At 40.2% G+C, this 13,724-nt stretch overlaps 1 protein-coding gene across 1 annotated transcript in view; it reads left to right on the top strand.

The window, feature by feature from the left end:
- Positions 1-13,724, top strand: part of LOC118417485 (RE1-silencing transcription factor-like) — a 50,801-nt gene that overhangs the window by 10,580 nt on the left and 26,497 nt on the right. The window contains exon 6 of the mRNA XM_035823061.1: positions 12,315-12,365. The gene's annotated coding sequence lies outside the window, so the exon portion shown is untranslated. The remainder of the gene's footprint in view (positions 1-12,314; positions 12,366-13,724) is intronic.

Below are 13,724 nucleotides of genomic sequence, written 5' to 3'. Positions count from 1 at the left end.
TGCTGCTGGTTGAGTTTAGTAAAAGTCAGTTCTTGCAATTGCGTTAGTCTGCTTGTGCTTGTGATGATAGTATTATTCTATTACGATGGATTTAAGAAGTTCTTAACAGATTTGCAAGATTTCTTTGTGTGTAGGTATTGATGGTGGTAGCTTAAATTTATTTTAAAACATTGAGTATGCTTTTTTTTTGTTCATAAAAATCATGTCCCTGGTAGCGAACAGTGTTGGCCACACCAATGTAATTTGTTGGTTGACAGATTTTTAAGAAATAAAAATATTTCAATTGCAAGCAAACATTAAAAAACTAGAGGGTAGGGAGGAAACTTGAATAATAATATTATTAATATGACTATTCACTGAGCGCACCAAGGCACAAACCTGGTCCTCAGGCTTTGTTTTCATGATATATATAATATTTTTCCAGTTAAGCATATTTTTTTTTAGTCTTTAAAAATCCGTGAACCAAAAAATTGAATTGGTGTGGCCTAATGCACAGTGACTACTGTTTCCACTTTGGTAACCTATAAAACTGTTAAGAGGGTTGTTAGTGTATTGTGTATTTTCTATGTGTACAGGTGCCATTTTGTTCAGGACTTCTAAGTTAATGCCCTTTCCTTGGTTTTAACACTGCATGGTAGCTGGTGTAGGGTGTGAGTAGATGATTCAAACACTAATAATCAGACTTACTCATTGTAAAGGAAAATCGCTTGTCTGGAACAACTCTTCAACATGCTAATTTCTGACCCAAAATACATTTGTATGTATATAACATGTCATGTTTCTAGTATCGTATAAGACTGCTTTGAGTCTTACTATTTGATGTAAAAGCTACCGTATAAAGGACACTAAGATTCTAGTAAATTCAGAACAAAGATAAAAGGCAGCAAAAACTTGAAGTCATTCTGAAACAGCTTCATATGTTGACTGTTTTGGGGGTATACTGTCCACCTCTCTCGTGTACAGATGTATATACTGTGAAAATGTCACAGTTTTTGCAATTCAATCATTTCACAAAGCCCCCAAAGGAAGCCGAAATGAAGTAGAAAGTCGGGTAAGTACAACCTTTTAAAAAATCATTGACAAGGAAAATTTACATCAAGCCATTAAAAATGGAGGGCACCGTTAATAACGACTCATCGAACACAGGATTAGCAAAAAAGGAGGAAAAATGTGAAGCGAGATTCAATTTGACAGGTAATTTATCTTCCATTGAGCAGTGGTGGGATGAATGTACCGGTGTCCACACAGGGTGTCGGGGTTAAAGCACCAGAATTGGTGGTCAAGTTAGGAGGTTATTCATTTTGTTTTGTTTAATTTACCCAGGCTTATTCATATTAGGATTGGACGTAAAGCATCTTGTGCTCATAAAGATCCCTCAGCCCCTCCACACCAACAAATCGAACATTGTAAAATCGAAGTTTGTATGAAGAACAGTAAAACAACGAACAAAAAGCAGCTCGGAGAAGAATAATCTATAAAAATCTACCCGTGCAGTTAGTATTTGTATGGATGATATCATGACTCTAGCAGTTGGATAAGTGCAGTGGAGCCTGGAAGTGACAAAGAACATAAATGTAGTTATGGTGGTGTGGATCCATAGTTTTAGACATTTAGAAAGTGACAAGGTTGTTTGCAGCAACAAAATACATTTTTCTTCTTTAGAAGTACTCTCAATTTGGATTGAAACACTTGAAATATCTTTGGCGAAATATTAGAATATACAAAGATTGCAAACAATGCCTCACATAAGTAATGTGCATAGCAAGGGCCAAAATTAGCATCTATATGTACAATGTATGTTATGAAGCTTGATCGAACTACATATGACTGGTCTTATTTTCACCAAGGATCCTGGTTAGTCTTTGAGTATGCTGTCCAGAATATAGTTTTCAGAGATAACTACTGAACTTGATAACTACTAACTTCTAAAGATAAATATTGAAATATTTTGCAGAGGTTTTGTTTTTGCAATAGCCTCTTAAAAAAATCGGTGACATCAAAAATCGCAGTGACCTACCGGTATGTCACCATGGGCATTGGCGTTACTCATGATACCGCAAATATGTATTGTTTTATTTCTACTTTTCTGTACAGAATGTAAACTTCAAACAATGCAAAAACCTCCTTTTCCATTCTACCACAAAACTAAGCAAAAATAACTTAATTGACACAATAAGGATAGCTTTGCCAATGGCATAATGTCTCGTGCAATTAAGTAATAAGGTACTTTACTTTCCAGGGTATTTGTAGGAAGTATCCCCAAATTCCAAGTAAAATTCCTGACAACTTTCAATTTATTTTGTGAGATAGAAAGAAAAGATTTCAGCGTGCAAAATACCCACTTGCACACTTGCACATTGCAACCACTTTTTGCTTGGTGCAACTTACTTCTAAACTCAGGTTGCACAGGGTGCAACTTAGATTTTGAGCCTCAGAACTCGATTTTGTTGTCAATTTACTTGATTTTTAGTTTAAAACAAACATGCTTATAAGTAACATGATAGTAAAAGGTTATGTATTGTACCTTTTTTTTTCAGAAATTAGTGAATTGTAGCTGAAAAGTATTTTGTACACTGGATTTGGAACCCTGTCATGTGACTGGTTAGCCAATCAACATGGTTCAAGGACAGGCCAATTACAAGGGACAACCAATCGAAAAGCCACAAGGAGGAGTTTGTCATTTTCACTCCTGTCCGCTTTCTTAATGAATCTTTTACCAGTCCAAGGTGAGAGGTCACAAGTGGTGTAAGAAAGTAGTTTCATCATCATCATTACTCTCCCTTTATCTTACAGAGGAGCTGCATGAACTAACCGAACTTGCTGGTCACTACAGTTGGCCGTTCGTCCTGTCTTTTAGCTCTTTGAATTTGTCTCCTTTTCAATAATAAGTTTCTTTATAGTTGAGCTGGTCATCCAATTATTGTAGTGTCAGGGGCAAGTATAGATATGATAAACATCTACGAAGAGAGATTGAAAAACTAATATTTCATCAGAATGTGGTCTTTTTTGGAATGAGGTAAGTCGTTTTAGTAAAAAACTTCATATGTTGATTCCTTGAAGGTTTAGTTTGTACATATCAAAAACGTAGTAATTCAAATCTGGAGATAAAGTTCCCCACTTTCCCTGATGCTTCTTCAGAGACACAGTAAGATGTTATTTTTTGTAAAAGAATTCCAACTTTTTTAAAATACTGCAAATTCAAAACTTTATATTGTCTCAATCAAACTTTTAAAAATTTGCCTAGCAAAATGATCATGTTCTCTATAGTGGTGATGCATTTCTGGGTAGGTCTTCAAATACTGTATGACCACAATGGATGTGAATTGAAAATCTAGACTAATTTCCTACACATTATGTACCTCATCAGCCATCTGTTCACTACACAATAAATGTTTTCTTTCATAAACTTTTCATGATGTAAAAACGTAGGCATTGCCCCAAGTTATAGTAGAGTTAAGTTTATCAAAGGTAATCTTCCAGTGGTTGGCCAAAAAAGATGTATAAATTGTAGATTCTGAATTACATCAGCACAACATGAATATTTAGTAACACTATGAAACATTTAATATATACATATAGAATAGCTCAAGTCTTCAGTATTTAAAAAAAGACAGTCTTGTCCTAAGACGTATGTACCATTGAGGGCCAACTTGTCTTTCCCCTGTTCAACATGCCTCAAGTTAGAAAACGAAGTTGCAGGCCATGTTGGGTAGTCCCATATGCACAATGGTACCTCAGCTATATTTCATAGCTGCGCGATGTGTCTCTGATCCCAGTAGATATCCCACACTCTTTTGATCCCGCCAACCGGCCAGGGATTTTCCGTGATCGATAGAGGAGAGAGCACCTCTTGGCTAAAGCCTGCCCACGCAGGCCTCGATGAGCGCGGGCTGTCCACTTTGCTATTCTTGTACACGCGTGCACATTAATCAACCCGGTCGTCCTTACTTTATTATACACAATTGGCATTAGCAGGAGAATAGAAGCTGCAATCCTTGTGATGTATGGTTATAATGAGGCGAGCTGGCCTCCTGGCTTTCCCGATGAACCCTGGACACAAGCCTTGACCTTGGGCGTGACTTTCAAAAGAAACTAAGTTGCCGAGACACTATTGTCATTTCTATTGTCATATGATACAGTATGATTCCATGTGAAACCATGATATGGTAGTTATAGAGTCTATGTGTATCTTTACTGAAAGGTATTTTACACAAGATACACAGTATGACTTCAAAACCCAGAAGTTCTTATGCAGTACCTTAGGAAGACATTAGGGGGCCAAAATCCTAGTATAATTTTTTAGATCTCATACCATATGAAGACAATCCACCCAAGCTTTCAAGAGTTATTGTATTTGACAGACGAACACACAAGCACACACATAAACATGCGCGTGCACACACACAGACAGATGGACACACACACAGATGTTCCCAAAAACATAACCACCTTCGTTAGTGAAAGTAGTAATGAAAATCATTATGAATAATGGAGATTTACAATGTCTGTGTATGTAGATTTTCTTTCATTTAAAGACACAGTGGATTCTATGGAAGAAAGTTTTGGTAAACTCTTAAAATTAAAATTTTATTCTCTATATGTCAAAACAAAGCCGCTTGGATTGCAAGTAGATACTACTTTGAAAATCAACTTGATGAAATCAGGAAATAATGAGCAATACTACCATTCCCCAGACAAGTACATATACATGTTGATATCCAAATAGATTTATTTAGTTACAGTATAGTTACCATCCTTATTCTAGTACAAGTAAAAATATCATTTGACGCAGTGACTTTTTAATATTCCTCCAATATGGAGATGTTTTTAGTCCTTTGTTGTGCTCTAATGATCAGCTGGCGAAGCCCAATATCACAAAGATGGAAGAATAAAAGGTTTTCAGATGTTTCCAGCGGCGAGGCTGAAGCTCCCAGCATGGGACCAGGGTTGTCATTCAGCTCACGTTGGCTGTGTATTGATATTGAGGGGCAGGGGTCAATTTGGCATTCAATCAAGCAGCTTAAGATATGATCAGTAATACATTGGGCCGCCTTTGAAAAGGCTGGTGCTGGGACGGCCTAGCGTGGAAAACCTAATGGTTCCGCAGGAAGACCGCATTTACTCTCCTATTCAGCGCTGGCTCGCAGAGCGTGAGGCGAGCGGGAATCCGGATATTTTAGCGGTTTGGCGGGGGAGTCTGGCGTTGACTACATCATAACGACTCTCCCGTGTCACCTGTGCTTGACCTACGTTTGACCCGTGCACACAGGCAATTACTTGTATGATTCCGAATATCCCTTGTACTTATCATTTAATACAGGGAATATCGACCGCACATTGTAATGGTGTGTAAAGATATCATATGCCGCGAATCAATCACGGCGGAATATGAATGGGGCTTGGGAGATGGGCGCTATTAAGCTGCCAAATGAATGTGACAAGCTGCTCAGTGTGGCGTGCACAGGTCAAAAGGCAGCAATAACATCATGTTCCACCATCATCACTACATCAGCCCCAGCGGGGTGCTGGGGGGCCTTGAATGGAGCATGCCCAGCACAGCACCAATCATACCCACATCAATAATTTCACAGCGGCCGGGCTGATAGAGCCAATTTGGTGGGGGCAGCGCGCCCTCCCGACTGTCAACCCGCTCCAGACGCCGACACCTGGAAAGTGCCCGCCGCCACCCCCATTGACCCCGAAATGAAGTTTGATGATACGGGGAGTGAGCAGGGCAAGCCCACAAGGGCTGGCTGGGATCTCACCACCTAACTCTGTACTGGGGAGGTCTAGTCTGCCTGCAGTTTGGGTGGGAAGAGTTAGGGGGAGGACTGCCTCCTGCACTGCTGTGGTGCAGAATATGAAGAAGTTAGGAGTAGAAACAAGAGTTTGTTGGGAAGTAGAGGAAACTTTGGAGTGGGGTCAGAGGTTTGGGACAAAGAAATTAACTAAGATCAGGTTATGAAGTAGTTGGGGTGGAAAAGAGATTGTCTATAATGACCACTTCTCTATAAGAACCACCTGGCTATTGTGGTCACAAGGAAGAGTCTGAAACATGAAAGTTTATACCATTATTTTATTCAGACATATTCCACAGTGTTCTTAACATCTCAGCAATGAAGATTTTATTGATGAACAAGTTTAACTTGAATGGAGTGATAGATAAACTTTAAGGCATTGGACATATTCTTGTAGTGGGAACAGTAAACAATCTGCTTCTTTTATGGATAAATTCCATGTGTGCAGAGGGTCTAGGTTGTCAGTGGTTACATTAGTCATTTCAGATGGAGATGTAAAGCCGGTACCCAGTGCATAGGGGAGCCTCAGGTGTCAAATACCCTAACACACGCACCAAGAAAAGTAGGGGTGACCCCACAGGGTTGGACAAGTTTTCTAAAATTCGCTTGTTTTGTTGGGCAAGCACATGGAAAATGCACTTGTTCTATTGGGCAAGAACATGGAAAATTTACTTGCCCGAACCAATTTTTGACTTGCCCAAAATTCAGATGTCATTTTTATATCTATTTTCACTTCCAGCAATGGAATTCTTATTATTGACTCTATTTTTCTATGTTGACCATTGCTTGATATCATGACTGTAAAAAGTAACAAGTACTGTAAATGCAGAAATGTTCGCGGTGGATTAATGTTCGCGGTTTTCGCGGAGGCCGCTTCACCGCGAATTTAAAACCACCGCGAACATTTTTCCAACAGTAAGAGACTACAGTGTATGGTGCTACCGCGAAATTAAAACCACCGCGAAAAGTCCATTTTCCCGCTACCGCAAAATTAAATCCCCGCGAACTTAAATGCATTTACAGTATATCAAAATCTCACTCAAAGGAAAAATCTTAGTTGCCCGATTGGTAGGTCATGCACTTGCCCGATCTGCACTTTCCCTTACCCTCCAGGACAATAGGGCTAGTGGACTTGTCCAACCCTGGACCCAGTGTATGAAGCTGAAAGATGGGCTGCAGCAAAGCCATGTTGTACTACTATAGCTGCTTGAGAAAGAATCATGCTTTAGCACCTCATGCAGTTGGATGTCAGACACTTTGGCCTTTAACCAACTTGGCCCATGGCTATACAGACCAACTCAGTCCAACACCCTGGTCAACTCTGCCCGACACCCTGGTCAACTTGGCCCAACACCCAAACCTAAACGTGGCCGAGTTGATCAGGGTGTTGGTGACAGTTGGTCCAAACTGTCTGGGCTGAGATGGTAAAAAAGCTGAATGATCCAGATACCCTAATCTCCAAGCAGATCCAATCTCATAAGTTAGTACCAAACTGGCCAAGGAGTGCAGTCAGCCAAAGGGTTGCCTTGTAGCAAAACACACTCCTAAGCTAGTTTCACTCTCTGCCAGCTTTTGATACTACTTATGGCACCGTAGGATCTGCTTGGAGATTATTGATACCCCTCCTGTGTTGAAGATGACCGATTTACCTTTTTTTTTTAGATTAGCTAGGTTGCTGTTTCCAAGATTAGCATTCAAAAACCTTCTTAGAGGCAAATGGCTTAATTTCCATGCCTACTTGGGCATAGTGCTAATAATAGAATTAATTTTTCAATCACAATTCTGATGAAGATGAAATACTAGTCAGGAAATGAGATCACAGCCCTGCTACCTTGTCTGAGGAGCGGGCAAGTTAGTCACCTCGCTAATTTCTCCACCCAAGGGACAGGGCACAGCTGGCCTTCTCATTGGTCAAGTCTTGTAGACTCTCTAACCTAATTATAAGTCCCAGTGGTCCCGCGGGGGTCAGTAGATCAGTCTGTGTGATGTCACCAAAATAAACCCAAATAAGTCATTTGGGCAATGTAATAGACTCATGGATCAAAACTGCCAGCAAGGTATTTGAATGTGGTGAGGCGTTATAGAAACTGATGCATCTATATATGGGTAATTGATAAGTAACCGTTACTGTCTTAACAACCTGTACAAAAAATTGTAGTAAAAAGTCATGATCTTCTTTACTTTTGCTGTTTGAAACTGCATGATGAGCAACATTTTAAAAATATAGTAAGGTTCTTTTTGGCACAACCAAGGAGTACTTACTTCCAACATTTTGATGTCTGTCAGACACCATCATCAGGGTTTTTATGAACATTTTGAATATTCTATGAATATTCCTATTCTATAAAATGCAATGTATCAGTCTATTTTTCGAACTGTTATCTTGCTTATGTTACGTTGACTTCATTGTTATGTTCTCTTGAACGATATTTTGCTACTGAAAACTCTTGCTGAAGACTATTAAAGGAAGAGGAAAGCCGTTATTGAGAGAAAATGAAGCTGTTGCGAGTAGTATGGTCTGTAACACTAACTTCTGCTGTCTCAAGCTTCATTAGGTATAATCACTACACAAGGGGGAGGATCAGCAGGAGGGCCGCTATAAGTGGGATTTAATCAGGCTACTACTACTCAGTGGGAGAATAAAGGCAGAATACAGTAAATTTGGAAACTTTTGCAGTGCTTTTATTTTCACGATTTTCACAGTGTCTTATTACTGCGAAGTCAGAACATAATTTCAGAAACGGTCAGACATTGCACGTAGCATCCACTATCTTTTTTGTCAGTGACACTGAAAAGAACCCAAAATTTTCTTCAGCTTGACTTTGTCTTACCTGGTTTTCCATTGGACAATCAAAAAATGTCTTCGGCTCTTTTGCATTCATAGTTAGGGTATAAAACCAGTTTCTTCCAGACCTCTTCAGTGTTGCTGACAAAAGATAGTGGATTCTATCTGAAATGTCTGATTGTTTCCAATATCATATCCAGTTGCTTGAGGAACTGCTTTTTGGTGCATTTTATTACCTGGACCACCATATACTATACACTCCAGTGAAACTTGCAGGCTTTCATTTCACTGAAAAGCCATTGGGTTAGAATTGAGATACAGCACTCGACTAAAAGAGAAGAATCTAGCAATTGTGTGTTGTCATCTAACTATTTGCAGACTAGGGTAGATCTCTGTACTGCTAAACAATTTGCCATACGTTGTATCTGTTGTGCAATTACGTTTTATTGTTTCGAGGGCCCACACCACAACTTTTCCTGATGAGCTTTTTGCCCTACATCTCAACAGACTGCAAAAATCAAATATGCCAGGTTCACACAACACATTAGCTTGAAAGTTTCTGTGTGGGAGGAATTGGTTTTGTATGGGAGAATTTAACTGTTCAGTCCAACACCAAGTTGCAGAAAGTTCACTTTACACATCACTTTCCTCCTTTCTAAAAAAAGGCATCATTTACCTCATTCACAGGTGGTTTGTTTATTGTCTCACTGTGGCCATTTTTCATTGTCCCTTGAGTTACATCAATTTCTTGTAAAAGATGTGATACATTTATGTGAAGGTGAAGTTTGTGGAAAACAAAAAAGCTGGAACAACCAGGAAGTAGACAAAAAGAATACACCGATGGGATGGATGAAATTCCTTCACGTTGATTTTTTTGTGCCTATGTTTTAAGTCATGGCGGATGGTGTCCTGCAACATAAAACATTAAGGTACGTGCTGTGAAAACCGTCAAGTCCGTCATCTTTTGCATTACTTCTCTGATGGGGAGCTTGTAGGTTTTTTCGTTCACAGCTAATGAAAATGGTCAAGATCATACATGTTGTTCTGCGCCATTTTTTGCATTAATTGTAAAACAGGTTGCGCGGAGCCGCCGTGCTCTTTCGCTCGCGTTGATCGAACGTCATTAGAGCCGCCATCTTAGATCCGCCTCGCCATGTGCAAATTGGAATGTGAAAAGAATCCTGATCGATACGGCCATCTTAATGCCGAGACAAAATGTTCACTGTAGCCTTTTAATTCCCCCCAAATCTGCTCGCTTTCACCCGTAGGTGTTAGTCATCGCCTGCGAAGACTCGTATAACAAAAATATCTCATTAGCTGTCCTCCCCATGAAAGTATTAAGTGGACGACGGTAATATGTGTTACTGTCCACTCAACGAGATATTGCCATCATTATGCAAAATGTCAGGTTGTCAATTCCAGGGTGTATAATTGCTTTTTCTCCGTCCACATGCAGAGTGGACACCGCCGATACATTAATGTCTATCCCACCGGCGTCCACGTCTCGATACCAACTTACTTTCCTTTTTTTTGCAGGGCTTTGACCACTAATTTCTAACGGATGACCCAGCTGTGTTTTCGGGTCCTCCATTATTCGGGAGATTTGACATTGGTTTTAGGGAGGAATATTTATGACAGGGGATAGATCTTTGCCGGGAATCAGTACTTAGCCACTGGTCCAGCTTATCACACAATCAGGACGATATAAATTGTTATGCATGGCGGTAATGTTCGATGGTTATCTATGTTATTTGAAAGCTTGCATTATTCTGGGGGAAAACAGATCAACTAATGCAGGTTCATTAAAGCTGATGAAAATAGAAAATGCACAGGATCAATAACTGGTCGCTGCAAACCAATTCGCCAGCCTCGCGCGGTCATAAATTTTACCTTCGTAGCTTCCCACGGCAACTCAACAGCCTTGTCACGACGGACAAGATGGGAATATATTCCGACAAGACACCTTCCGACCCCCTCCGCTGATTTTTTTTCTGTCAGGATTGGCCACTATAAGATGCAAATTTAGTTTTACGCAGCAACGAATTTTTGGCAGGGCCGTACTAAATTGTTTATCCGGAGCCATTTCATGCTCTAGAGCCCTTCATACAAGGTAATTTGTTCTGATATATGCAATTTAGTAACTTCTAAGTAGAGTTAAAACTTGAGAGAATTGAGTTTTGTGTGGAGAGTTGCTGCCGTGTTGTGCTTTCCTCCGTGAGCAGTTAATGCGTGACTAACATGCCTAACGAGGCAGGCCACCACCCAGGTGCACTTCCGGACAGGGCTGCCAGAGGGGGCTGCTGACGACTTTGCATGGCTTATCACCTCAATTTGTGGCATATTGCCTCAACTGTCATAAGTTTCTTGTACTCCGTGGCAAACTTCCATGGAAGCAGAGACCTTCACAACTCACACTATTATTATAAAACCTTGATCCCCCATATTGATGTAATATGTAGAAAACATTAATATTGTGAATATATGGTATAAATTTGAACATCCAAAAAGCAGCTGTCGTTGCATCTCCAAATTCACATCCCCAAAACTCCTTTGCTGCAGTGCCCCGAAACCAGCCACAGCCGCCGCTGCTACAGTCCTACAACCACACGTGTACCCGCTATCAGCCTTTCATCCGACCATAAATTCAGCCCATAAATCCATATGCTTGAAAACATGAGTGATGGCATGATCATGATACCGGTCCGGGGTCTGCGACACTGAATTATTCTGATGCACAGAAAGCCGGGTATCATCCTGTCACGACCTGTTACACCGCACCGCCGAGCCCCGACCTAAGCATCCCTCTCCCATACCGTGCAATTCATCTCCTATATTGGGATTATCATTTCATGTCTGCTATCAAATTGTGGCAAGAGGTCCTGCTCTCGCCAATTACCATGTGTGTATTGAAGCAGGCCGGGTCCCAGCAGTCAAATGAGCCATGTAAAATGGCAACCTTGTGTGCTGCATGTTGATGAGGCACAGCAGGCCTAATGGATTCAAGGGCCACTTCTGGCGATGCGCCTGCCATGGTGCGCGCCGGCCCCAGTGGGCTCCGGACTTATGTGCGGCATCTTAGGATAGGAGACGGCGGGTCAATTTTCTTGACGTTGCTGCGTACGCGGATGATTTGTCAGGATTGGGGTAAAATGGAATTGAAAGAAAATTTTGATGACACCCACCTACAAGCCAGGAACTGATCTATATCTCGAGTACTGGTAGATACTTTATAGCAGCTTTTGCTTGGCGTTTGGAGCCGGTTGGATTCTAGTGTAGGAATCTGAGCTTTGTGATATACAATGTAATCACTTCTAGATTTCTTTTGCAAACTGTTACAAAAATTAATAAAAAAAGGCTACAAATATCATTATGTCACACAGACATTTCAGATCATTTCTTTTAAAAGAAGACTTGATGAAAAAGGTTAAAAAAGGGCATTTTTGTAGCATTCATCTATTGAGATATTTCGAATTATTCTAAAATTTGATGAAATTGAGAAGTTTAGAATTATTCTCAGCATCTCAATTTCATGAAATTTTAGTCCTTGACTAATAGATGAAAGTTAAAAAAAGAATTGTTGCTGTTAAGAGCCCTTTTTTATGGTTTGACTGCTATACTGGTATCAGTTAGATTACCATTAGCTTGCTTATGAGGAAAGTGAAATGTGAAGAAAAACTCATTGCTTTACTCTCTGTACGCTAACTGCAGCTTTCGTGATGTTTCATTTTCAGGTTGAGCGAGCGTTACAGTATTATCATTGCCGGGATGACGTCAAGATACTGGTAAATTTCTTTCTTTGTTGCCCTTGTGTACATTTTGTATGCATGAACAATGTAGCCATGTCCTTGACATTAGACAAGAGTTGGGTAGTACTCATTTTACAAAGAGAGCTCTAGTCTGTAATTAGGCAGAAATAGGAACAAAAGTTGAAAGTATGAATTATATGATATTGGGATTCAATGTTGCAGTTAAAGCAGTCATTGGAAGTTTCTCCTACGTGGCATAATTGTGTGGATGGCGTAAGTGGCTGGATGGGTGGTAGGACTGAGATTATGACTAAGAAGAAAAGGAATCAAAGCTAAGCAGCACTGACAAGTATGACAAGCCGTCACCCGCAGTGTTACTCTCACCCCACCCCTGATAGTAGACAATACACAAATACAAAGTTGCGAGACAATGCGCCCATTGAAGCTTCCGCGGAGGCAGGAGTTACCCGTGCCTGTTACCACGTACAAGTTTGGAATGCTGCCATTTGTAGCGCTTTAAGCTGTTGCAAAAACTGTAACACTGTTTAGGACAGATAGAGATACTGTAAGAAGAAGGAAATACCTTGGTTATGGGAGGGTGGTTTAGAGGATTCCAGTCTAAAGGTGTATAGCTAAGAAAAATGTGGGCTGGGTTCAGTTTCAAAGTGTCATCTTGTTCGAGTATGTTTTTAGGTGCATTTTGTATGTTTCTGGTACATTTTGTAACTATTACGTTACACAGCTACCACGCAATGGTCACAATCTGATATACCAAGCTAATGGGGCATTGCTGGTTGCCGGACAGTTTGTGGTTTTGAAAAAGTCCCAAATACTTGTCTGAGTATTTCTAACACCCTCAGAAACCTAACACGTTTGACGCAAATCGTTTAGAAACAAGAGTCAAGCAAGGAAAAGAAAAAGTACCATATCAGAGGTTCAACTGACCTGCTCAATTCCAATACTAAGCTTTGTGCCATTACCAAAATATGATTCATACAGTTTTAACTTCATATACTATCAGTTGATCACTCAAGAGACTTCAATTAAATGGTCACAGTAGACATGATTTCTTTATGCTAAGGTTGATGGGGAAAATAAACTACATGTAAGTAAGTGACCAGCAAAAAGGGGTATAATCATTGGCTTGATATTAAAAAGGTGGTCACATAGTTCACGTTTGACTGTACTTTTTCCAAATCATACCATCTCACCTCAAAGAAATGTTAACCAACTTGAGTACAGGTTGTTTGTGAAGGGACAGAACTTGGAACCACAAAAAGCACCTGATTCAACTCGCGTTCAATTTCAATCTGTATTCTTCTAGTTATATGTATCAAGTTCATACCACAGGATACTAGACTAATACTCTTGTACCAAATCATACCACCTCAGCAC

This window comes from Branchiostoma floridae, chromosome 6 (assembly GCF_000003815.2).
Source record: "Branchiostoma floridae strain S238N-H82 chromosome 6, Bfl_VNyyK, whole genome shotgun sequence".
Taxonomy (NCBI): Eukaryota; Metazoa; Chordata; class Leptocardii; order Amphioxiformes; family Branchiostomatidae; genus Branchiostoma; species Branchiostoma floridae.
The sequence above is the reverse complement of the archived record's forward strand: the minus strand, read 5'-3'. Positions and strand labels throughout refer to the sequence as shown.